Genomic DNA, 22,145 nt, shown 5'->3' with positions numbered 1-22,145 from the left:
GGTTAGTCAGGTTTAAGTAGTTGTAAGTTATAGGGGACTGATGACCTGAGAAGTTAAGTCCCATAGTGCTTAGAGCCATTTGAACCATTTTTGAACATCCTATCCGAGAGAGAGAAGAGTAAAGAAGAATATTGGGTACATTTAACGATGGAACACCAGAAACTAATTCGGACGACGAAGTATAGAGAAAACTATGCTTGTTTTTTTATTAAGAACGTTGACGTAGAGTAACTATCATGCAAGCATCTTTACTTTATCACTTATATTAATCTCTTTCACCGTTTTTTTACATATCACTTTTCATACTAGTGGGGAGACATTTTTATTCTTTAATTTACTTTATGTTAAACAACCAAAAAGGTTCCCTGGTAGGATATCATGGAGACTTTGATGACCGAGAGTTCAGAGAAGCCGAAACAGAAATAAATTTTCAGAGACGGACGAAAAAACCAATGTTCGACAACGAAATACGTTAGAGTGCCGCGCAGAGGCTCATTCGCACTGCTGCTGCTGCACAGGCAACTGCATTGAACGCCGCCACGGTGCCTTACAGGAGAATTCGTCGCCGTTCTAAACAGACACTCTATAAAACGATCGAGAATATCGAGTTCGCCACAACAGCTGGGGACAAGAAGAATCGCATTCCAGTGAAGAGTGTTGCTGCCCACGCTCTCGTCGATGGTCCTAGTATTTTCTGTGGTTGTAGACTTAATTTTAGTATTGACATTAATGATACATTCTCACATGGTAATGGTTGGCTCACTGTTGCCATTGTACGTGGAGGTACAGGAGTACTTACTGTTCCTGGACTTGAAAGTTTTGTTGATAGAGACATTATTGCCATTCGCACCTATCATATGGCAGAAATTGCAATTAAAGACTTTGGTAAATCAGCTTGTATGTCTACTTAGATACACCCCCGCCAGAGCAAGTACATCTGGGACGAGTCTCTCGTGGTTCCTACTGTCACTATTTCTTAGGTTTGAACGGTACAATAAGTGTTCGAGGAATCTATTCATGATACGACCTAAGCAGCGTCGACTCCGTGGCGCAACGGTAGCGCGCCTGACTCCAGATCAGAAGGTTGCGTGTTCAAATCACGTCAGGGTCACAATGAAATTTCCGTTCACGAAAGCCATAGGCGAGTATGTCAATTTAATCAGATACCAAACGATTACAGAGAACGGACGAACAGAACCTGCTTGAAGGAGGCTACTAGTGCAATTTTCGCATTCTGACATTCAGGTGAAGGCGACGTCTCGCAATTTCTCCAGGCGCGAGATTTCTAGTATTTTTGTTATTTATATCGTTTAACGCTAATACATAACTGAGAGATAATGATTACCCAATATTTTGCTCGATTAGACGTCTTTAGCCAGACAGAGTGTAATATTTTTCCTTAAGTTATGGGAATATAAATATTGTGAAAGGGGGTATAGCTCAGTCATTCCGCCGCCGGCGGCCGTGCTGTGCGGACGTGCGGAGCGGCTGGTCGTGTTTACTTCGTCGCTGCTGGCGGCGGGCGCTGTGTGGTGAGTGCGCGCTTTCTGCGTTATAGTACACGATCACATTTCTAGAATTACATAATGTAACAGACAACGCGACGACATACTTTGAAGTTTATTTTTGATCCGAACTACGCACGAACGAAATCTTCCGAAGCTGAGGCATTTATCGAAGAAAGTTTATCAGATCAAAGTGGATGAATTGATTGGAATTCACCAGTCGATTGTCAGTCCGACTGTGTTTCTTAAGTTATCGAGTTCTGACAAGTGCGACCAAATTGTTGAAGCATGTGGTGGGGTGGCAAAATTCAAACATTCAGACGGACACGTGGAGCAGGTCACGGTTTCGCGTGCAGGTTTGGGAATAAGAACGGTTTGAATCTTTGAGCTCCCCTTTGAAATAACGCCCGAGGAAATTAACAACAAACTGAGAGACTATGGCGCCATTGTCAGCAATGTCCAGCTTGCTCAAGTATCCAGTATTATTAAATGGAGTCAGGCAAGTTAAGATTGACATGCTGAAACATATCCCATCGTATTTCTGGACTGGTGGATATCGAGCGATCATCATTTACGGTGGCCAGCCGAGAACCTGCTCGGGTTGTGGTTCGACCCAACACGTCCGCGCGCAGTGTGTTCAACGGCGTGTGACGCAACTGCCAACTGGGGAGCGAACCCGCCTAGTCAGATGGCCACGCTACCCGTGACGTACGTCGCCGCAATTTGCAGTGACGTCACCCTAGACATGTGTTTCCACAGGGCGGTAGTTGCTTCTGCCGACGCTCCGGATGGTAACGTAGCCATGGATACTAGCAGCACAGAAGCGACAGATTCAGCACACTCACAAGACGAGGAAACTGACAAGCGTGCAGAACAAGACCAGGCTACGACGGCAGAAGGAGGCATGTGTAAACCACTCGAAGAAGTCGGGCAACACAAAGAGGACACGGTTGCAACGTCGGAGGATAATGACCAGCAGCCTACAGCTATTTTACCGAAGAAACGGAAGAAACGTCGAATAGCCCGTCAAGGAGAAGCAGAAATCGCGCCAATCCTGCGTGAAATGGCGGAACAGATAGGCCAAGAACTGGCGGAGACGACACAGGCAACTACTCTGGAAGATCGAACAACAAAAAGAAGACCCGAAATGAGGACACTGAACTCGACCGTTGAATCCACATTCCAGACGGTACAGCTAGTCCGAAGGACCCTCCGCGTGTACCAAAAACGGACACGCGGGAAGTTACGTGCACGCGAGATTGGGCGGATGACATGATGCAGAGATGGCTGACATACCACAACATTCAGGACGGACGGCACCCGACCGTCGACAAGATGTGTCCACCCGGCAACAAACCACCATCAAAGACGCTCGTGCAGCAGATGATGATGCCGACTTCTTCAAAGTGGAGCAAACATCCACTTCACCTGGCAAACAATATCCCACCTGACACGGTACAATCGGCATGACGTCCTGGCAGGCGTACAGAATTGCGTCCTTGAACATAAATAAAATTAGCAGCACCCTCAGCCTGAGGAATCTCCAAGATTTTCTGTACGCCGCTGATGTTGACATCTTAATACTGCAAGACGTAACGGCTATCCCTTTGGACGACATCACTGGCTACAACGCCATCATCAATCCTGGCCATGACAATGGCCTCGGCAGAGCGTTTATGACTAAAGAGGGGATCCTACTTACAGACGTGGAGAAACTGCCGAACAGTAGAGGTCTCGCTGTCACGATAAACAACACCACGTTTATCAACATATATGCCCCATCAGGAACCGGAAACAAGCGCCGCAGGGCCGAATTTTTCAAGGAGGACATCGCCCCCCTTTTCGCGGTGCGATTTGAACAAATAATATTTGCGGGTGACTTTAATTGCGTGCTGAGTCCCAAAGATCAGACGCCAAATTTTAACACATCTCTGGAGCTGGAGAACATCGTCAGAGAATTCCATCTGTTAGATACTTGGGAACTATAACATGGTGATCAGCTCGGTTTAACCTATGTCACCAGCCATTCTGCCAGTCGTATCGACAGGATTTACGCAACGTCCAATTTAAGGCGACACGTTTTACAGTCCGAACATATCGCGTACATATGTACGATAAATTTAGAGAAACAAGGAACTTACAGGGCGAGAGGTCAGTGGAAGCTAAACGTCGCTCATCTTTCGGATCCTGGATGTCACGCAGCCTTCCACACCACTTCGGCAGAATGTGAAAGGAAGTTCCACTTGTACGGTACGGCGCTGAGTTGGTGGCGAAACTCCCGTGAAAAAGTCGCCTGGCGGAAGCGGACATTAAACTTTTACTTCAGCTGTCTAAGAGACTTGTGCGTTCGGGATGCTACAGTCATAACAAATAATGAGCATATGAACAGAATAAAAGCAAAATTGCGCACCCTGCAGAGACGCCATCTCGAAGGCTGTAAAATACGAACGCGTTTGCGGTACACGAGAAGACAACATCGATGTACCACATCCTCCAAGAGAATAAAAGACAAAAACGCAAAAACGCAAAATTCTGACGGAACTCAAAACTTCAGACGGGAGACTCTTGGCAGATCAAGCTGCAATACGAGACGAGATCCATCGACACTTTAGTGAGTTGCTGGCCAATACACAGACAGATGAAACAGCGCAGCAAGCTCTCACTGCTAGGACGACACAGCGAGTCACTCCAGAAGAAGCTGATGTGCTCGCAGCAAGGATAACGGACGAAGACGTCGAAGATGCCATCTCGAGGAGCCCCAAGAATAAATCACCTGCACCAGATGGGCTAACCGCTGAATTGACACTCGTCTGTAATGCAAAAATAAATGCCCAAACTGACCTTCCGAAGGAATTCTGTGAAGGTACAGTGGTCTTAGTCCCCAAAACACCAGGAGGCAAAACCGTGCAGAATCTTCGACCCATAATACTTCTCAATAGTGATTATAAAATCTTCACCCGTATCATGATGCAAAGGTTCAATTCAGTTATTCGTATCGTGACAGGAGCTTACCAGACAAGTGTGGGAAAGGATAGAACGATATTTCAGACCTTATGCGACTACAGAGACATTATAGCGATATCAGAAGCCAGCAACATTCGCTGTGCTCTGATGTCGCTTGACTTTGAAAAAGCTTTCGATAAAGTTAATCATTCGTACCTGTTCCGGAGTATGACATCCATGCACTCCCCACAGAAAATTATAGCCTCCGTGAAAAACATACTGACAAATAGCACGTCAAGAATCAGTGTCAACGGACAACTCAGTCGCCCAATCAATATTCAGAGTTCGGTGAGACAAGGTTGCCCCATGTTCATGACGCTTTTCGCGATTGCGCTTGAACCTCTCTTAATGTCCCTGACTCGGGAACTCCGTGGACTACATATATACGGACAGAATATCATATGTCAAGCCTACGTGGACGATGTAGGGGTACTTGTAACTGACGAAAGCGAGGTGGGCACGAACTTGAGGCGCCCTACGAACTGGCGTCAGGAGCTAAACTCAACCGCAATAAATCTGGTATTATGAATCTTTGTCGGGGTATAGAGATCAGAGCCGCTGGACATATCAACACTGTGGAAAAAATAAAATGCCTTGGAATAGAATATACGAGTAATATCCGCCGCACAGCCGCTCTCAAATATAGTAAATTACTTACCACATTACGGGCAAGCATACAACAACACAGCTTGCGTAATTTAAATGCAATACAAAAAGTGCAACTAGCCAATACCTATATAACTTCCAAAGTCAACTATTTTGCTCAAGTGCTGCCTCTGCCACGAACCATAGCACACGAAATGCAAGCAGTGCTTGGTTACTTTGTCAGCAGAGGTAAGATATTTAAGGTTTCATATGATGCATTGACGCTACCGACACGCAATGGCGGGCTACATCTGACAGACATCTACCTTAAAGCGCAAGCGCTATACGTTAGCAAAACTTATAAACAGTGGCAACGATCACCGCGGACCTTAGTGGCTCATCTCTTACGTGAAATCGCCCCAGTCAGCAGAGATCCACCAATCGATGCGCATCACATCTCCCACTAGCTGTACCACTATAAACATTTTCTTGTGGAATGCAGCTATGTACGCCATAGAATACCAGAGAAGGACATGTATCATGTTAAGGAGGTTTACAACACCTTTCTGGTGGGAAAACTGCGCAATCGAATAGAAAACAAAAATTGACATTATGACTGGAAATACATATGGGAAAACATATCCGACCCCAATCTACCATTCAATGTGCGATTGATGTGGTACCTCGCAGTCAATAGAAAAATCCCCACCAACTCCAAATTGCAATCGATACATCTGGCACATACACCAAACTGTTCCAGCTGCAATGTCATCGACACTGACGAACATCGCTTCGTCTGTGACGATGTGAAAGACGTGTGGAATCTCTTCAGGCAAAAACTAGCACATGTGCTCCGCACGTCACCTAACACGATTACACCGACACATGTCCTTCTGCCTGATGACGTGCCATATCTGTGGTGTGCGTACTGTAAGTAGGCTATTTAGGTTTTTATATTGGGAACGCCGCCGCCACGTAGCGCTCTGTATGAAAATCACCGGCTGTGCTGTGTGCAGTCTGTGGCTGGTTGGCATTGTTGTAATACTCGCCATTGTAGCGTTGGGCAGTTGGCTGTTAACAGCGCGTAGCGTTGTGCAGTTGGAGGTGAGCCGCCAGCAGTGGTGGATGTGGGGAAGTGAGATGGCGGATTTTTGAGAGCGGATGATCTGGACGTGTATCCATCAGAAACAGTACATTTGTAAGAAGGGATGTCATGAACTGCTATATATTATGACTTTTGAACACTATTAAGGTAAATACATTGTTTGTTCTCTATCAAAATCTTTCATTTGCTAACTATGCCTGTCAGTGGTTAGTGCCTTCAGTAGTTTGAATCTTTTATTTAGCTGGCAGTAGTGGCGATCGCTGTATTGCAGTAGTTAGAGTAACAAAGATTTTTGTGAGGTAAGTGATTTGTGAAAGGTGTAGGTTAATGTTGGTCAGGGCCATTCTTTTGTAGCGATCATTGAAAGTCACATTGCGTTGCGCTAAAAAAATATTGTGTATCAGTTTAAGCACAGTCATGTATAGTTTTTCTAAGGGGACTTTTCAAGACCTTTGGTACACACACCATCAGATTATTTGACTTGTCGCTCTAACGAAGTAGGCGAGTGTCAGCAATATGTCTCGTGGTCTTATCGTGGCGTCTTTATCTTCTGCCGTTAGGTCAGACGATAGAAATGCCACTTGCACGCGTAGAGTAGCAGATTGACGGTGACCAACTTTAAACAGGACTTGATTAATTTTCACACACATTATATAAATAATAACAATCATAAACATTACGTAACTTGATTCTGGATGCTATTTACAATTGACAATCTGAAGTTCTTTGGTCTTGGTACGTTAATCTTATTCTCACATATCTCTGATACTTGACAAAGTGTCTATAGATTTATCTTCATGGCTATGTACAGGAATGTGACAATCTTCTTAGGTGCAGACTGAAACTTGACTATAGACTGGTACAGACTAATGTATACTGGTGCAGACAAATGCAGACTGACTAATCGGAGAACTGTACACTCGTTATAATACCTCGCGCGTTCAGGTATCACTGCATGCGTGTGATCCTCGAGGAGAAAAGGTTCTACGTTAGTAGCAATCTCATTGGCCGTGTCACATATTAATACGCGGATCGGCGGAAGCAGAATTTGGTCCGTCTCTAAGGCAGCGCTATCTCGTAGTGCGGAGACGGACGAGCGCTGCGCCTGCGCTGTTATGTTTAGAGGGGCGCGCTCTAGTGGGAAACTTGTGTATGCGCTGACTACGCGGAACTATGTACACAACAATATCCTAACACTAGAAGAAGGTCAGCCAATTGACTCAAAGGTCTGACAGTCCATTACATCTCAACGGCTATGACAAAGAGTAAAGCAGATTATTGGATGTACCTGATGACAGAACATCAAAAGCTCGAACGACAAAAGAAATACAAAGAAAATTACGCAAATTTCTTGAACCGATCATTGTCATAGCGACAGAGCTGAAGAACGATCAAACGATATTTTGTTCAATCTCAGAATTCCTTTTTTTCTTTATGAAATTATTTATTAAGTTACTCATTCATTTTTCGGCAATAAGGTGGCTATTTCGTTTCCTCCTTGCCATCGTGTAGAAGCACAATTATGTGCTGACGTAAACATGAGATGCCAGCAGGATCAAATACGCCTGGCTCTCCTATAAGAATCGCTCCCGCACAATGACGGAAGAATGTAGCGGATCTATATTCTTTCCACTTTCTTTACTTGTATACATCTACTTCGTCAGTCTACTATCTCTTATGCAACAAACAAAGCACAGAAGCTAGCCGAAGAAGGCACAAACGGCGAGCGGAAGGACGGGCTGTAGGGAAGGAAGGAGACCCGACAAAAAAAGTCGTAGAGCATTCGTCATTATTTCTTACGTTTGAACGGTACAGTAAGTGTTCGAGGAGCGTATTCATGATAAGACCTAAACAGCGGAGCCATAGTCGAGTATGGCAGTTTAATCAGATACCAAACGATTACAGAGAACGGACGAACAGAACCTGCTTGAAAAAGGCTACTAATGCAATTTTCGCATTCTGACATTAACGTGGAGGCGCTGACTCGCACTTTCTCCAGAAGCGAAGCGTCTAGTATTTTTATTTATATCGTTTAACGCTAATTAATAACTTAGAGATAATGCTTACGCAATATTTTGCTCTATTAGACGTCTTTAGCCAGTATAATATTTTTGCTTTAGTTATGCGATCTTAGTTTTGCGATCATAGCAAAGAGTCTTTCCCGCCTTTAGCGCAAAAGAGCAAGAAGCTTCCACTTGCATTCAGCACAACGTTATCGGTCGGTAACAAACGACGCCGCACCTGTGACGATAGTGGAACTGATGAAGAGTTGTCGGCCACCGACCAGATCTCTGTCACGGACGCGAACCCTCCCTTGGAGGAAACCCTTGCCGTGGACATCATAGATGAGGGCTCCGACGCCGCTGCTTGCACGGCGGCACCGGTCAACAACAGTGCCGACCAGTGTTTACAGTTGACTGTTGTGACGCCGCCGGCCGGCCCGCCACAACGCTACTTGGATGCACAACAGGAGGACGACCGTCCGATGTCGGCTCTACAGACACACGACGAGGAAGTTTGTCTGGAAACCATTATGAACACCAACCTGCCCCTCCACGAACACAACCAACCTGAGAAGCCGGAAGACAGTTTACCAACAGACTGTGTGGATACAATCAAACATACCTAGCCTTCCGACACCGCGATTTCCAACGTGTTAGCTCTGGTGGAGGAAGCCGACACACCGACTACCAACTTCAGTCATGATCCGCCCACCCCGCCTTCTGCCATGGTACTCCCAGCTGGTGGCCGATGGAAGACTAAACCCAAACCAAATGTCTCCGCAGGAAGACTCCGAGTAAAGGAGCCGCGGAATCTGGACGCGAACCTGGCGCTGTAACTTCGCAGTGCGATGGACTGGGCCACTAATGAAATGAAACATTCTCCCTCCTCTGATGGGCACGACCCAGGCATATAAATTTCTGTCTCTTAATATTAACAAGATCACGTCAGCTTTGAAAACAGCGATGTTGCGACAGTTTATCTACGACTCTGAAGCCGATGTTGTACTCCTATCGCAAGTGTCTATATTAAGTCTCACCGTCTCTGGTTTTCTTACCATAGCTAATACAACGATAGACATAGGCACAGACACAGCCATTTTATCACGCGCATTCCTGTTCGTAGTATTGAAATACTCGAGTGTGGTAGAGGTATTGCTTGTCGAATTTTTGACGTCACCATAGTGGACATCTACGCTCCGTCTGGTTCGAATCACAAATCTGACAGAGCCAAATTTTTTTTTAAAGAAGACATCTACTTGTTGCGACGGAACCCATCACATTTAATACGTTGGGGAGACTTCAATTGTATCCTCAATCGGAAAGATCAGTCTCCAAACTTCAATTATCGTCGGGAATTGCATGATTTAGTGCGAGTGAAGGAGGCATGGGAGCTAAAGAACCCCACTAAGCTTAGATTTACGTACTTTACTTCGACGCATTCAGCCGGCTTGATCGGATGTAAGTCACGGACAATATCTGTCACCGTGTTCTCGACACGGATGTCATTCCAGCTAGATTTTCAGACCATTGTGCTCTTTCAGTAACGATCAGCTTAGACAAACAACGGACTCGCCGATTCCGGAATCAATGGATAATTACATACAAGATGTTCCTCATACGAAGTGGACGGACTGTCTCAAGCGACATTATAAGTACGCTGCCAATTTCGCCTGGTGGGATGAGGTAGTCAAGCAGAGGAACAGACAAACTCTGAAAAACTATGACTGGCAACGAGCCCAGGATACCAAACGAACCATCGATTTTTACCAGACGGTATTGCGGGAGTTGTATGCACAAGTAACCGTAACGAATACGAACTTGTAAGGGATCAAGAAAATCAAATCCAAACTACTAGCCATCGAGCGTACACAACTTGGGGGGCTGCAGACCATGGCTAAAACCAAATCGCTCAAAGAAGACGAAGTCACGTCCCTGTACCACCTAATCAAAGACCGTGCGAATCGCCAGAGAACGTTTATTGAGGAACTTGAGACCGATGCCGATGCTGGGGTCCCCCTCACTCATCAGAGGGATGTCCGCCCCAGTAGCTGAGTGGTCAGCGTGACGGATTGCCGTCCTCCGGGCCCGGGTTCGATTCCCGGCTGGGTCGGAGATTTTCTCCGCTCAGGGACTGGGTGTTGTGTTGTGTTCATCATCATTTCATCCCCATCCGGCGTGCAGGTCGCCCAATGTGGCGCCGAATGTAATAAGACCTGCGCCATGGCGGCCGGACCTGCCCCGCGAGGTGCCTCCCGGCCAATGACGCCAAACGCTCATTTCCATTTCATTTCCATCAGAGGGATATCCTTCGCGCCATTAACGAATATTTTACTCAACTGTACTCGCAATGTGCTACCCACGGCAATGCTGACGCTGAGATCTTCTTCAGTAGTCACGCACGCCGATAACTGCGCGATATTGCATGATTTTGATGCGGATGACGTCCTGGACCTGATCGCTGCTTCCCCGTCACACAAATCCGCCGGCCATGATGGGCTGCCAAAAGAATTTATGTACGCTTCTGGCCTCTCATTGGACAAACCTTTACAGCAGTCCTCAACGAGGTGATGAGAGGGACTAACTTGCCGGCAGACCTTCAGGAAGACAGAATTGTCTTGGTTCCCAAACATAAACACCGGAAAAATCTTTATCATTATCGTCCGATAACTTTACTGAACTTCGATTATTAAACTTTTGCCAGAGCACTCAATAGCAGACTGACGGCGGTGGTGAAAAAGGTGGTCGAAAACTATCAATCCTGTTTCCCTGATCGGTCCATTATGATACCCATCTCGGAATATAGACACATTATATCAATACCGTCGGTCACTAACGTGAACTGAGCACTTCTATTTGTTGACTTTTGTAAAGCGTTCGATCGTGAGCGTCATGACTATCTAATACGGTTCCTGCAGCACTGTGGATTAAATGACAACGTTATTGCCGTCATACGTCAGTTGAGAACTGGTATCACAACGAAGGTTAGCCTAAATTGACAGCTCTCGCCGCCTATCGAGATTCAGAGAGGGGTGCCGCAGGGGAGCCCCATCTCCATGCTATTGTTCGTACTGGCGCTCGTACCATTACTACGCTCCATCGACGATAAACTGACCGGCCTGCCCACGGCCGGAACTTCTTTTGTGGTTCGCGCTTATGCCGATGATGTCGGGGTTTTAATCCGGGCCGAAGATGAAATACGCATCCTTAAATCCGAAACTGATGACTACTGCCGTGCCTCTGGAGCACAAATTAACGCCGATAAATGCAGATTCATCAACTTCCGTGGACTGGAGACCGTAACTGTCCCGTGGGCAAAAACTGCGGAAAACCACAAAACCTTAGGTGTGATTGCCGATCGATGCCCACTGAAAATGTGTGCCAAAAATTGGCGGCGGAACGCCGATACCATGCACGGCGCTATTTGCGAAAACAACTGGCGGTCTATGAACCTGCTTCAACGTATTCGTCTCCTCGACACTTACATTTTCCGTGAAGCCTACTACATGGCCCAAGTTTTTCCGATTCCAAAGCTACAGGCGAAGCGACTTATGAAAATCTCCAACCAATTTCTCTGGAAAGGATACATATTTAAACCGAAATATACCACATTGACCCTGCCGAGGAAAGCTGGAGGACTCAATTTACCAGACATCGACAGAAAGTATACGGCCTTGTACATCAAACGTATTACCACGTTGTTAAGGAAGGAACCACTCAGTGTAACTCATTGGCTCTTCCAAATTTTACGTTCTATAGACCTCCGACCACCCACTGCTGTAGGAAAAATCAATTTTAAACTACAACATGTCCGGTACTATTATCTCGATGTAAGTTACATCGGAGGCACCGTTGTTCACAGGACGGATTTCTCGACAACGGTTCTGCTCGACAGATGGCATCAAACTGCGATACCACCACCCCATGGCAATCAAACACCCAATTCTTCAATGGAATATATAGTCTGGCACAACATCAGTTTATCCACCCATAATTCCGCTGCGGCATCCACGTGGTACCAGGTTGTTAATAGTGTTATCCCTACAAACGAACGATTGCACCGAATAGGCTTACACGACAGTGATAGATGTGCGCGTTGTGGCCTGGTCGACACCTTACGCCACAGATTTTCACGCGGTGGCCATCTACTTAACTGGAAGTGGGTGAGACAACGTTTGGGTCTTTTAACCCGCAGCAGTGCAGCCAATCACTCCACACATTTACTCCTCTGGCCAGACACCACATATTATCCTGTGACCAAGAACAACACTGTGATGTGGCTCCTGGGACATTATGTGACATATGTTACTTGCCTAAACGGCGACAATGATCTCATAAGTTTTGAATCTTACTTGCGAACTGCACAGTGGCAAATGAAACGGTTCTCCGCAGTCATAACGAACTTTGGCAACATGATAGACATTATTTTTGAAAAGCAAGGAGTTGGTAAAAGATACTCACTACTCACTAGTACCATTCCACGTAAACGACCGAACCTTAATATTCAACAATAAGAGCACTTAGAAATCGTATTCAGGAATAGGTGCACGTCGCTTCCCAAGACAAATCCCCAAGAGAAAAAAAAAATTTACAAGCAGCAAGCTCATGGCAAAGCAAGGGAAGAAAGTGGTTAGTGCGTCAAGGGAAAAAATCGCGAAAAAATTAAATCTAATAAGAAGTGGCTAGGATACCTGGCTTTCCAAAAACAAAAATTAAATCGTGAAAGGAAAAAATGGTGTAGAAACAAGTGGTTAAGATCAAGACTAAAAGAGTTGGTCTAGGAGTATAATTCCTGCTTAGGGTGCAGGAGGTCCCGTGTTCAAATCCCGGACGAGCCCTAGCGTTTTGTGCAAACTTATCGCACGTCAGTGGCTGAGTCAGCGCAAAAGGCTTGCCATCAGTATCAAAGACTTTCATATTTGATGTAGGTGATTACGAAGATTTCAGGTTCAGATTAAATAACAACAGCAAAAAAAAAAAAAGTCGTAGAGCATTCGACTGCAGATCGAGGTGTCCCCGGTTCAATCCCGGGTGCCCCCTTCGTTTTTCAGTATCTCGACAAAAGAAATGACGATTGTCGCTGTGAGCTGCAAATACATGTTTGAGATGCACTCCGCACGCCATACCGAAGGCTTTGAAGCAACATTTCAATGGGAGGATCGCAGCCAAGGGTCTTGTTGCAGGTCATCGTCCTCCCGCCATGAGGTCGGACTGTCCGAAATCCGCTTGCTTGGGGGAAGAATCTTGTACGATGAATGTTATACAATATGGTGATAGGCAAAAGTTTTCATGTACTGCTGCACGGAGAAACAAAAATTGGAGGAGCTGGGATTTGAACCCAGGAATCTCTGCATGCGAAGCAGACACCCCCGCCAGAGCAAGTACATCTGGGACGAGTCTCTCCTGGATCCTACTGTCATTATTTCTTAGGTTTGAACGGTACAATAAGTGTTCGAGGAACCTATTCATGACAAGACCTAAGCAGCGTCGACTCCGTGGCGCAACGGTAGCGCGTCTGACTCCAGATCAGAAGGTTGCGTGTTCAAGTCACGTCGGGGTCGTAATGAAATTTTTGTTTACGAAAGCCATAGGCGAGTATGTCAGTTTAATGAGATACCAAACGATTACAGATAACAGACGAACAGAACCTGCTTGAAAAAAAGCTACTAGTGCAATGTTCGCATTCTGACACTAAGGTGAAGGCGCCGACTCGCACTTTCTCCATGCGCCAAGTGTCTAGTATTTTTGATATTTATATCATTTAACGCTAACATATAACTGAGAGATAATGATTACGCAATATTTTGCTCGATTAGACGTCTTTAGCCAGGCAGAGTATAATATTTTTCCTAAAGTTATGGGAATAGGAAGATCGTGAAAGGGGGTATAGCTCAGTCGTCGGTGTGTCGCCCTTCAGCGGCCATGGCGAGCGGACGCACGGCGTGTTTACGTCCTCGCTGCTGCAGGGTGAGTGGTGTTTACTGGTGAGTAGACGCTGTTCTAGCGGCCACAATAACGTGTTATTGCGTGACAATGTTTAGAACCGGAACATGAACGACATAACGCGCAGAGACACGTTGAACTTTGTATTCGATCACAACTATGCACGACCGAAGTCTTTTGAGATAGAATTATGGATTGAGGAATGTCTGAAACGATCCTTTGACGATATTATCGGCGTACACCTGTCAATCGTTAGTAGCGTTGTCTACATCAAGTTTAAAATCGCTGATATTTGCGAACAGATCTTGCAGTCATGTAGTGGTAAGCTTAAATTTAAGCATCGGAGAGGTTAAGGTTTTGCATGCAAGATTTGGTCTTAGAAATCTTCGAATTTTTTAGTTACCATTTGAAGTATCTGTGGCCGAAATCGACGCGGTGCTCCAAAATTATGGTCAAGTTGTCACCAATGTTGCCGAAAAATGTGCGACGTTTAAGGTTCCTGTCCTGAACGGTGTTCGGTTGGTTAAAATGGAACTGCAGAGGCACATACCATCTTACGTTACTATTTGTGGATACAGGGCGATCGTCATATATGACGGTCAACCGCGTACCTGCTTTGGGTGCGGTGCCACTGATCACGTTGGTGCTCAATGTATCCAACGAAGGGTGATGCAGTTGCCACTGGGAGACACGGTGCCAGCTAATACGATGACTTCACTACCGCTGACATATGTGGCAGCAGCCCGCACGAACATGGCCAACGTTGAACGTTCAGATGTGGACACAATTTCCAAAGCCTTGGAAGACGACTAAGTGACACCTTGGAAACTTCCACCACAGAGGCCATCACTGATGTAACCCCTGAGGTTCCCACGGAAACTAACGAGTCAGTGGGTACGAATTTGGCCAGCCTTCACCGTGATGTACAATCCCAAGGAAACAACGATTCGAACACTGGTGACGAACAGATGCCTGTCTCAGCACACACGGCAGAATTAACTGGTGGGCAAGATAGCGTTTCATCTCCAGAGGTTGCCGAAAATGCCAGCGACCTTACCGATGCCCTACATGGAACACCTGATGAGAAGCAACAGAGGCACCAGCGATGTGGCAGACACCACGAAGCCCCATTCAGAGGTGGGAGACCACGCTCTCGCTGAAGGGGAAAAGACTACACGGCGGGTCTTCAGGGATAGCTCCACACACCTCCGTCTGGCTGAGACAGCCTCACGGACCAAGAGGGACTCAGTTAATGTTTGCGACTGGGCAGATGACGTAGAAGGCATGGCAGTGGACACTGAAACGGATAAGGTCGGCTCGGCGAAAGGTGCTTCCTCAGCTGTGAGGGATGAAGAGCTCACAAGGACAGGACCTGCTTCAACAACTCCGACAGGGGACGCTGATTACTTTTCTGATACTTATTAATGGTTCCCACCGACGTCTCCCTTCAACACTTGGATTGAGACTTCGCACCACCAGCTGGAAATGCCTCCTCCGTTTCAGGACTACAAGTTAGCCACGTTAAATATCAATAATATTACCTCGACTCAGAAGCTGTACAGTCTTCGCGACTATCTTTACAGATGTGACGCAGATGTTGTGATGCTGCAGGAGGTGACCTCCACCTAGACGTTCCTGGCTGCGAAGTGGTAAAAAACACCACTCCGGATAGCTCCTCCGGTACGGCTTTCCTAATCAATGAGGGAGTGACCATCTCTGACGTCGAACTACTGGAAAACGGGAGAGGCATTTCGTGTCTAATTCACGGTATACGATTTATAAACATCTACGCCCCTTCTGGTAATCAAAAAGGAATGCGTAGAGCCCAGTTCTTTGATACTGACCTGCTATATCTGTTACGACGGAATCCAGAAGACGTGGTACTTGGGGGTGACTTCAACTGCGTTTTAAAGCTTAAAGATCAAAAGCCGAATTTTAATGGTTGTCCAACTCTCGCAGAAACAGTGCGTCAGCTAGAACTGAAGGACACATGGGAAATACTACATGGGGACCAAAGCTGCTTTACGTATTACACCGCACAAACTGCCAGCCCCATCGATAGGATCTATGTGGGGAAAACTCTGAGGGGTCAAATATCGGCAACTGAAACGTGGCCAACATATTTCTTAGACCACTTGGCCTACCACTGTACCATTCGTATGACCAGACAGAAAACGTTCCGTGGCAAAACACGATGGAAATTAAATGTAGGCATCCTCCGAGAGCAAGGGCTACGAGAACAGTTGCAGGAGGTCTGGGAATCGAGTCTACACAGACAGGCTACTTTTCCGTCTCAGGATGTGGTGGTGCCACTACACGAAGCCTCGACTTATTAGGTGCTTGAAGGCCTATAGCTACTCCTGGAGCCGCTTGCAAAAGGAGACCTTTGAATTTTACTTTAGATGCCTACGTGATTTATACTCCGAAACGTCTGTCACGCACGAAAACATCGCACAAATTAAAAGGATTAAGGCAAAGTTGTTACTACTGAAACGGAAACAAATGGAAGGTCCCAAAATCCGCTCTAGAGACACCAACAGTACTTCCGATGAACATCCATCCTCGTTCCACCTCGGCAGAGAGAAACGACGAGCCAGACAAAAACTGATCAGTAAATTGAAAACGGAAGATGGCAGCTTCTTGACGACTCAGATGGAAATAAAGGATTATATCACTGACTGTTACCGGAGACACTATATGGCAGACCCGACAGATGATGAGATCATCTCCGCCATGCAGGATCTTCTAACAGCGAAACTAGCCGAGGCTGACAGGGAGTCACTGATGAGTGAAGTCACTGCGGATGAAATTAAGATGGCCTTGAGGAAGGCTCAGCCTAATAAATCCCCTGGCGCGGATGGACTTCCCATTGAATTTTATAAGGAATACTGGCATCTACTGGAAAATTGTTTTGTGCATATACGTAACGAAATTAGAGCAGGTCTGCAACTACCAGAAGACTTCAATGGCAGTTTAATTGTACTTGTTCCGAAACAACACCCACACGAAGACATCAATCATTTTCGACCAATCTCCCTCCTGAATTCCGACTATAAGATTGTGGCCCGTGTGTTTTCAAATAGAATTAAAAACGTCCTAGGGACAATAATCCATCACAGCCAGTCAGTAGCAGTACCTGGACTCACTATCTTCAAAAGTCTTGCGGATTACAGAGAGATCATCTCGTTCAGTGCAATTACACGGCCAACTGCAGCAATTCTCGCTTTAGACCAATGTAAGGCTTTTGACCGGGTTTCGCACCGCTATCTGTTCCAAATTATGAAACATCTTGGATTCGGTTACGACTTCATTACAGTGATTCAAAATATGTACACCGCTGCCACTTCTAAGGTCATTGTTAATGGTCAGTTCACCCGACCGATTCCTACTGAAAGATCAGTAAGACAAGGATACCCCATGTCTATGCCTCTCTACATAATAGCAATTGAGCCACTTCTCCGGATGCTCCATTGCAAACTTCAGGGCTTAACTGTCTACTCTTGCAACATAAAATGTATTGCCTATGCGGACGACGTGAGAGCTGTCATATGGTCGGAGCAGGAGCTACGGGAGATCACTGACAGTATCACTGAATACGAACGAGCATCAGGCTCCAAATTAAATTATGCGAAGACCAGATTATTGGCGATTGGGGGAGACTTTCCGACAGATGTAACTTGTCCATATAGGCTGTGCGAGACTGTCAAACTGCTAGGTATAAAAATGAGCAGTTGCCCTATAAGAACAACGGCAGTCAATTGGAAAGAACTCTTGGCAATCACGAAAGCCTGCCTTCAACAAAATAAAAGCAGAGAACAGAATCTGCTTCAACGAGTTCAATTCATCAATACCAAGATCCTTTCCAAAATCTGGTATGTTGGGCAGGCTCTCCCGGTGGTAGACACTATTGCCAGGGGCATCATGTCGGCAGTCGGATGGTATGTTTGGAGGGGTGAGATATTCAAGGTGGGGATCAACGTCGTCACTCTCCCTCCGGCGGAAGGGTGCCTGGGTCTAACAGATGTCCCAACGAAATGCAAGGCTCTCCTCGTACGTAATACACTGCAGCTGTGCCACAAATACCCCGACAGCGCACTTCGTATGGCCAGAAGGACATATCAACCATACAACATGCTAATACCAATAAACCTGGGGTAAGTGCATTATAAGGCGAATCATATCAGAATGTTTCTCTTAGAAGCCAGCTACCTGAACTCGAAATCGAGTGCTCCATTAAGTGATCTAACATCTGCTCAACTATATCGGCTGATGAACGAAACTGGAAGAGCCAACCGCATGGTGACGAAGTACCCCTCTACGGATTGGACTAGAATCTGGACAAACATCAATAACAGTGTTCTAGGCACTGACGTCCGATCCACTTGGTACAAAATTGTCAATCAGACAATACCAACTAGAGAGCGACTCCATAAAATACATCTGTCGGTGTCAGACAAGTGTCGAGAATGTAATGTCATCGACAACTTACAACACCGTTGTGCCTGTGGTGAGAACGGCCATATATTGAACTGGTGTCGTAGGACCATGGCATCGATCTGCAGGACAACAACGCAGAACATCTCTCTAACATCGATTCTCCAACCGGATGGAACTTACTATCCGGTAACCAAAAAGAACACGTGGACGTGGTTGGCAGCGCAAACGCTGCACTACATCATTAATGCCCAGGAAGACCGGACATACATGAGCTACAGAGTATACCCAGCCACACAGGCTAAGTTACTGATGAGGGACCCAAAATATAAGAGAAAGTTTGCCAATTATATCGCGGCATTACAACTAGTGACGATATGACACACATACGATGAAGAGACTTATAAGAGGATGCTAGACGAACAGATGGGTTTTAAAAACTGAACACCTGTTCGTTCATCCAAGTTCACAATTACTTTACTTGTACTTTTTTGTGTTCTTTGTTTTTCGTTGCTTACATTAGGAGTTCGTTTTGTACTATCATAGATAGTCGAGAGAAAGTTTTCAGTTTGTGGACTCACGTTTTGAATGTCACTTTATCCAAAGGAACATTGCCTAACATCACACTCCAGCACTCCACAGGACGGTCTGCGGACATCAGCGACTTCTGCCCTCACAACTACGAGAAGGAAACCTGGGCGAAAAAGAAAGGATCACTTAATAAACGAGGCCAAGCTTTAATGCTTGGGGTATATAAAGTGAAAGCTTATTAATTTCGAGAAGACGAGTTTTGAGGATCGCGTGTCAGCTGAGTCAGTGCCACCTTGTTGGAGGACGGGCAGGGGAATGTTTTCAAGGAAAATACTGTTCTTTTCTTTACAGAAGAAGTCTTTTTACTTCGTCATGAAGAAGAACATTACGTAGGGGAATGATTTAAAGGAAAACAAGTTTGTTTCCTTTACGGAAGAAGTATTTAATGGCGATGAAGCCAGGCCGAGGAGGCAACTTCTGGCGAGCGTAAGGATGGGTTGAAGAGGAGGAAGGAGACCCAGAAAACAAAAAAAACAAAAACAGTTGGTAGAGCACTTGCCCGCGAAAGGCAAAGGTCCCGAGTTCGAGTCTCGGTTCGGCATTCGACTGCAGATCGAGAGGTCCCCGGTTCAATCCCGGGTGCCCCCTTCATTTTTCAGTATCTCTAAAAAAAACAAATGACGATTGTCGCTGTGTGTTGCAAATACATGTTTGAGATGCACTCCGTACGCCATACCGAAGGCTTTGGAGGAACATTTCAATGGGGGGGGATCGCAGCCCAGGCTGTTGCAGGTATCGTCCTCCCGCTATGAGGTCGAACTATACGTTTTTTCATGTTACACCATTTTTTCTTTTATTTTACCACTTTTTTTCGTAATAACCTTTACACCATTTTGTTCTATTTTTTCTTTACATGTTCTCGTGAGGATTTGTCTGAGAATTCCTATTCAGTAATCGGTGCCTGTCGCTGCTGAAGTGCTCGTATTGTTGAATCGGAAGGTCCGGTCGTTTACGTGGAATGGTACCAGTGAGTAGTGAGTAGGTTTTACCCAACTCCTTGCTTTTCAAAAATAATGTCTATCAGGTTGCCAAAGTTCTTTTTGACTGCGGTGAACCGTTTCATTTGCCATTGTGCTGTTCGCATGTAAGTTTCGAAACTTATGAGATCGTCGTCGCCGTTGTGGCAAATAACATATGTCACATAGTGTCCCAGTAGCCACATGACAGTGTTGTTCTTGGTCGCAGGATAATATGTGGTGTCTGGCCAGAGGAGTAAATCTGTGGAGTAACTGGCTGCACTGCTGAGAGTTAAAAGACCCAAAAGTTGTTGCACCCACTTTGTAGTGCTACAACGATGAAAATTAATATTACGACGATGTCAAACCTTATTTTCATGATTTAAAGAAGTATTCAGGATATTAAAAATGTAATTATAATTTTATTATTTTCATTTTTGTGCTCAGTATATCAAAGACTTGCTAGTGCACGGAATAAATTAGCATTGTTTGTACTACGAAACTATGTATGATTGTGAAGGGTTAAGCTTGTAATAATTCGATGTAAGTCATTTTGTTGAGTCTGAATTTTGTTCTCGTACTGGTCGGTAGAGAAGGAAAAGTTCCTTAATCGATGTGAAGGTATAAAGGCTGTAAAAAGGAGAGAGAGAGAGAGAGAAGGTAAATACAAGTTATTCAAAACAAATATCTCTAAAGTGTAACGTCTTGTGATTTCCTATAATTAAAAATTGCAAGGACTAATCTGAGCCTGTCCTGAATAACAGCGAAGAACATTTATGTTATCATATATTTTCTTCGTTTGATCACGGTTGTGATTCGCGTGTTTCTTTTTGTTACGCGACGTGTTATGAATATTTTCATTACACGCGCAAAAGTGCACACAGCTTTAATCGAACCTGCGTCATTCGGAAACGATAACTTTTAATCAGTACAATTACGCGAATACCGTCTAAATCGTAACCGTGATCGTAAAAGTGTTTCCTGGACCAAATAATTCTTATAAAACGTGTATTCTCCAAAGCGAGCAGCATTGCACTATCGCTGACTCGCAACAATGGAAAGAGTAAAAACAGTGCTTAAATAAAATTGCCACCTTTTAATAATTATTATTATCCCATTAAATAAATAAATAGCAATTCAGTGGCTATCCAATCAATAAACAGAGAGAGCAATTCAACTTCCAGTTAAGTAGATGGCCACCGCGTCTAAATCTGTGGCGTAAGGTATCGACCAGGCCACAACGCGCACATCGCCTATTCAGTGCAACCGTTCATTTGTAGCGATAACACTATTAACAACCTGGTACCACGTGGATGCCACAACGGAAGTATGGATGGATAAACTGATGTTGTGCCAGACTATATTCAATTGGATTGGTGTTTGATTTCCATGGGGTGGTGTATCGTGGTTTGATGCCATCTGTCGAGCAGAACCGTTGTCGAGAAATCCGTCCTGTGAACAACGGTGCCTCCGATGTAACTTACTTCGAAATAATAGTACCGGACATGTTGTAGTTTAAAATTGATTTTTCCTACAGCAGTGGGTCGACGGAGGTCTATAGGACGTAAAATTTGGAAGAGCCAATGAGTTACACTGAGTGGTTCCTTCCTTAACAACGTGGTAATACGTTTGATGTACAAGGCCGTACACTTTCTGTCGATGCCTGGTAAATTGAGTCCTCCAGCTTTCCTCGGCAGGGTCAGTGTGGTATATTTCGGTTTAAATATGTTCCCTTTCCAGAGAAATTGGTTGGAGATTTTCGTAAGTCGCTTCGCCTGTAGCTTTGGAATCGGAAAAACTTGGGCCATGTAGTAGGCTTCACGGAAAATGTAAGTGTCGAGGAGACGAATACGTTGAAGCAGGTTCATATACCGCCAGTTGTTTTCGCGAATAGCGCCGTGCATGGTATCGGCGATCCGCCGCCAATTTTTGGCACACATTTTCAATGGGCATCGATCGACAATCACACCTACGGTTTGTGGTTTTCCGCAGTTTTTGCCCACGGGACAGTTACGGTCTCCAG

At 45.4% G+C, this 22,145-nt stretch overlaps 2 non-coding genes across 2 annotated transcripts; both read left to right on the top strand.

Moving 5' to 3' along the window:
• Positions 1–1,039: 1,039 nt before the first annotated feature.
• Trnaw-cca (transfer RNA tryptophan (anticodon CCA)) lies at positions 1,040–1,111 on the top strand. Its single transcript has one exon. It is a non-coding gene; the product is annotated as a tRNA-Trp (tRNA).
• Positions 1,112–13,687: 12,576 nt separating this feature from the next.
• Positions 13,688–13,759, top strand: Trnaw-cca (transfer RNA tryptophan (anticodon CCA)). Its single transcript has one exon. It is a non-coding gene; the product is annotated as a tRNA-Trp (tRNA).
• Positions 13,760–22,145: the final 8,386 nt, after the last annotated feature.

Source organism: Schistocerca cancellata, chromosome 3 (genome assembly GCF_023864275.1).
Source record: "Schistocerca cancellata isolate TAMUIC-IGC-003103 chromosome 3, iqSchCanc2.1, whole genome shotgun sequence".
In the NCBI taxonomy this organism is placed as follows: Eukaryota; Metazoa; Arthropoda; class Insecta; order Orthoptera; family Acrididae; genus Schistocerca; species Schistocerca cancellata.
The sequence above is the reverse complement of the archived record's forward strand: the minus strand, read 5'-3'. Positions and strand labels throughout refer to the sequence as shown.